Raw genomic sequence first — 4,859 nt, forward strand, 5'->3', positions numbered from 1 at the left:
CGCCCCCCCTGGCGGCCGGGGAGGCGGAGTGGGTGGAGCGCCTGGTCGATGTCTCGCTCCTGCTGATTCATGTTATGGGAGACATTGACGTCCCTCACGGAGAGAACGCTCCCTGGGCTGCCTGCCCCCGGGTCGGCTTCAGACCGTCCGCCCAGCGTTGACCTCGGTCTGCCTGAGGAGGAAAAGGCACCCCATGGACCCGTCCTGTTGGTAGGTCACTGGACGAACACGTGTTACATACAACCCCACGTCCACTGCGGTGACACAGGGGGCCCCCAGATCAGACACGTGTGCTCGGACTCAGCGCACGGCCCACACTGTGCCCCTCTGACTTCTGGGGAGTCGGGGACCCCCAGGTTAGTGGTGGAGGGGCAGCGTTCCTCTCTGCCTCTGGCCTCCTTGTTCCTGGGACGGGCGCGGGTCAGGGCTTCGTTGCCACTGGATGGAAGATGCAGTCTCGGTACCAGGTGATTTCCCACCACTTCTGCCTGTGCTCTTAGCCCCACAGGAAGCTCACGGAAGAGAGAGTACAAGTGGGCGTGGGGGGCGAGAAGCTCAGCGCCTGCCGTCGCCGGTTCTAAATCTGTCTTTCTTAGGAGAAACCAGCTCTGCTGGCTGAGAACAAGACGAGGAAACGTAACGTGAGCACCAGGGCTGCTCCTGGCCGGCTGTCGGGGCTCCGGCTGCTGGGAGTGGAGGAGCCTGAGCCCCCGCCGCGCGGGCGGTTTCGTAGGTTGAGGTGGGTCAGGAGCTGTGGGTGCTCGAGGCCCAGCGAGCGCCTTTTCCTGAAAGGACTGCCGCCTGGGCCTTCCTCATGGACCCCAGGCCTCTGGAGGCTGGAGGAGCCCCGCCCTGGCACGGCGCCGGGGGGGGGGGGGGGGTCCTGGAGGTGGCGGAGGCTTCACTCCTGACCACAGATGTGGTCCTTTCACTGCTGCACCACTGAGCCCCCTGCCGGCGGGTCCGGCGTCCTCGCTGCCCTCACTGACCCCGGCTGGAGTCTGGCCCCGGGAACGGTACCAGGTGCCGTGGGTTAGGAGGGACTCGTTTTCTCCAGGTGCCGTGTTGAAACCGGTGGGTCCGAAGGCGGCAGTAGCCACTGGTGTGGTCCGTGTCTGCTCCGGCGCCGGCCAGGCCTGTTCCCAGGAGGCTGGGCGCTCGCTGGGTGTGAGCACCTGCTGTCTGGCGAGTAGGAGGCGGTGACAGTGACTGGTTTTATGAAGTGAAAGTCGCCAGCTCAGCACCTGAGTGCAGTTGGAGCCGCGCTGGAGGGTCAGGTGCTGGGAATGGAGGCTCTGCCGTCGGAAAGTGCCTGGCGTTTGGGCTGAAGGTGGGCCTCCCGGGTGTGAGCCTGACCGTCCTGCCTCGTGCCCGTCGTCCCCTTGGACGACACGTGAGCAGATGGGGTCCCAGGCTCGTCGGCTCCTCTGCCCCCGCCAGCCTCGGCGATGCCTTTGGCCCGTGATTGGCACGGCCCTCGTGGAGGCTTCGGGCCTCGCGGGCGTGTGGTCTGCGACCCGCTCGCTGCCCTTCCGGTCTGCTCTCCATGTTTGTAGCCAAAGGGATCATTTAAAATAAACCTGGTTATCGTATTTTTCCTCTGGGAAAAGAAGCTTGTTTTTAAAAATTAGTAAATGGAGTAAATTAACTTAAAAACCTCCCAGTGTTTCCATTTGGAAAAGCCCAGAGAATCTGTGACGTGCCTGGGGAGTCCCCGCGGCCTGGCCCCTGCTCCCACAGGATGGTTTTCTCTCAGGGCCTCAGACAGCAGCACCGCCTGCCACCGGGCCTTTGCACGCCCACACCCGCTGCCGGGAACACTCCCCAGTCCGCTCTCATCGTTCCATCTTAGCTCACTGGTGTGACCTTACAGGCTATCTCACGCCCTTCCCAGGCACAGACCCGAGGGGCAGCGCCCGTGGGTGGGTGGGTGGGACCCAGCGTCTGGCAGGAGCCCTGGCACCGAGCAGCACTCAGCAGATACCTGTTGACTCAGTGGACGAGGTGCTGGCAGCCTGGCACGTGCACGTGGTGGGCCATCTGTTCTTCCCCTTCCGTCCGCGCAGCGGGGGCCAAGCTGAGGTTCCCGGGAAAGCCTAGCAGTCGGCACTCCCAGGTTCCTGCGGGTGGACGCCCGGGAGGGCCTGGCTGTTAGACACGCCGGTGCCTCTCGCCCTCGGTGCCTCCTTCGAGGGCGGCCGGGCCGGGCGTGGAGGGAACAGTGCGCTGCAGGGTCACCTGCAGGGCGGAGAGGACTGCTCTGCGTGTAATTCTGCACTCCCATGGGAGCTGAGCATGTGTGCGTACGTTCGTGTGCGTGCGTGTGTCCCCGTGTGTGCGTGTGTGCGTGTGTCCGTGTGTCCATACACACGTACGGGCACCAGGTGTTAGCGTTAGTGTGACGATTCCTTCCGTCAAGTCCTCAGAATGGACCACATTTCGGATCTTGTCCTAATCGCTGTACTTCACCCCAAATATGTTAATTTGTTACTGACAGTCATTCCACTTGGGACAAGTAGAAGTTCGAGTTGGCATTAACGCAAGGATTTCGCTTGGCTGGTGTGGCTCAGGGGTTGAGTGTCTACCTATGAACCAGGAGGTCAGGGTTCAGTTCCCGGTCAGAGCACATGCCCAGACTGTGGGCTCGATCCCCAGTGTGGGGCGTGCAGGAGGCAGCCGATCCATGATTCTCTCTCATCATTGATGCTTCTCTCTCTCTCTCCCTTCCTCTCTGAAATCAGTAAAAATGTGTGTTTTTTTAAAAGCAAGGATTTGCTGGGCAAGCACTGCATGAGGTTCCAGGAGCCTGGAGGAGCCGAGGGCCCAGGTGCTGGTCGCTGAGCCCGCAGCCCTTACCGAGCTCAGCGCCGAGAGGGGAGCCCTGGCCGCCAGAGGCTGTAACCGGACCGGCTTTGAAGTTCTCTGATTTACACTTGGACCTGGGCTCCCGGGGCGGCTCGGCCTCGCGGACACCTCCTTCGGGGAGTGTTCTTGCAGCCTTGCGTGCAGTCCCTGAGAGGCAGCAGCCGTGAGAAGGGCTGGCCGTGGGCGAGGCCCTGAGAGCCAGGAGAGAGGACGTGCTCCCTGCAGATGGGGGCCACCTGGCGTCGGCCCGGAGTTCACACACCTGCACAGCCTCAGGGCTATGCGTGGACACATCGCAGCACTGCTGGCCCTGCCTCTTGGGCAGTCGGGTCCTTGTTGGTAAAATGAATGAGATCCCATGTGCATGGCGACCGAGGCCCGTTCCAGGGTTGTCCCGTTTCTCCCGCCGGGGAGCTGAGCTGGGAAGCCGGCAGCACCTGGTGCCGAGAGGAGCAAACGCCTGGCTGACCCGGGGGAGCGGCTCCTGCGGCCTCGGGGACACGAGGGGCGCCTTCCCTTAGAATCCCCACCGTCGGGCGCTGCTGTGAGGAACGCCTGCGGGCTGTGTACGTGGGAACGTGTGTGGCTTTGTCTGTTGGCCATGTTGTGCGCTGCAGTTTCTTTAGAAACTTAGTAATTGGTCACCAGGAATATACTGACGTCTCCTGGTGAGACTGGGCGGTGTCTGGAGTGTCTTCACGCTCTAAAGATGTTTTGAGACACACATTTCACAGTCCTCTCTTTTCCTCTCCTTCAGAATGATTGGTGCGTCTGTTACTTGTTGCCTGGATCTCTGTGGTATTCCTAAACTCTCCTCAACTCTCCCTGGGCAGTAAGCCAGATGACTTTCATTGAACCTTGGATTTTTGAAGACGTGCTAGATTACTGTAGACGTTAATGTACCTGGAAACGCGTGAGCGTTCTCATCTCAGTTTACTTTGAATTTTGAGAATGTGTTTCAGTTACTCTGGGTCAGCGCGCCTCCATGCCGTTACACAAAGTCCTTACGTGTGGGATTCAGAATTCATAGGATAAAACATCTTCATAAAATGATCGCTCAATCCTGAAAGCAACAGGAGTTATTTTTAAATGTGTGTCTTCGTCACCTAACAGGAAGGATTGCACTGTGCAGCCTGCTGGCGCTGCTTGCTTCTCAGCAGTCCTGGTGGTGGTTTGGATGACGGGCGTAGAGCTGTCTTTTTCATGGCTGCGTAGTATTCCACCCTGTGGGCGGCTTGTGAACCGGTTTCCTGGTTTTAGACATTTATGTCGTGTGTTCTCGGTTGTTACGCTCGGCTTCAGGGACTACCATTGCGTGTGGATTTTTGCGTTTAGTTCTGTAAAATGTTCAGAAGTGGAATTGCCGAGTCAAAGGACATGTGTCCGAGACGCAGTCACATGGCCATGCCCTGAGCAGCGCCGACCGGGCCCGTTGGCTCTGGCGTGCGGGTGGCCCAGCTCCCTGGCGGAGAGCGGTGTTCGCTTGCCGTGCTGGTCTGTGAGCGTCTGTGTGAGGAGCTTCGCTCTGACTTCCTGCGGCTGCTTCTCTCCACGTGGTGTTGTGGGTGGGGTTTCAGGGACGGTGGTCGTCTGTTGTTTCTTCTGTGTTCGGTCTCAGGGACCCGCCTCTTAGAGAGTGAGGGCAGAGCCCTGCTGGCCACCCTCGGTCCCCTCGCCCCATCGCTCCCCAACTCACCCTCTTTTCCTCCAAGAGCTTCCGTGGGTTCCTCTCTCTGGAACACGAGTGGGCCCGGCTGTGCTGCTGCCTTGAGGCTCTAACGCAGGCGCCTGAGCGGGTGGGTTTCCTGCTCTTGGTGCAGACGTTTCAGAGCTGCGGCCTCGGGGCAGTGCTTGGTGCCAAGCAGAGTGTGGCTGCTGTCGGGATAGCCCCAGGTCGCCTCCGGCCAAGCAGCTGACCTGCTGGCCTGGCCGCCAGGGCCTTGCACCCCGGGCCCGAGGGCACTCCGAGGGGGGCTGGGTCCCCCAGGGGCCTG

At 60.6% G+C, this 4,859-nt stretch overlaps 1 long non-coding RNA gene across 1 annotated transcript; it reads left to right on the forward strand.

The window, feature by feature from the left end:
* Positions 1-9: 9 nt before the first annotated feature.
* On the forward strand, positions 10-1,609 carry LOC106727458. The gene is made up of 2 exons (XR_001363649.1): positions 10-467; positions 597-1,609. It is a non-coding gene; the product is annotated as an uncharacterized LOC106727458 (long non-coding RNA).
* Positions 1,610-4,859: the final 3,250 nt, after the last annotated feature.

Source organism: Myotis brandtii, unplaced genomic scaffold (genome assembly GCF_000412655.1).
Source record: "Myotis brandtii unplaced genomic scaffold, ASM41265v1 scaffold426, whole genome shotgun sequence".
Taxonomy (NCBI): domain Eukaryota; kingdom Metazoa; phylum Chordata; class Mammalia; order Chiroptera; family Vespertilionidae; genus Myotis; species Myotis brandtii.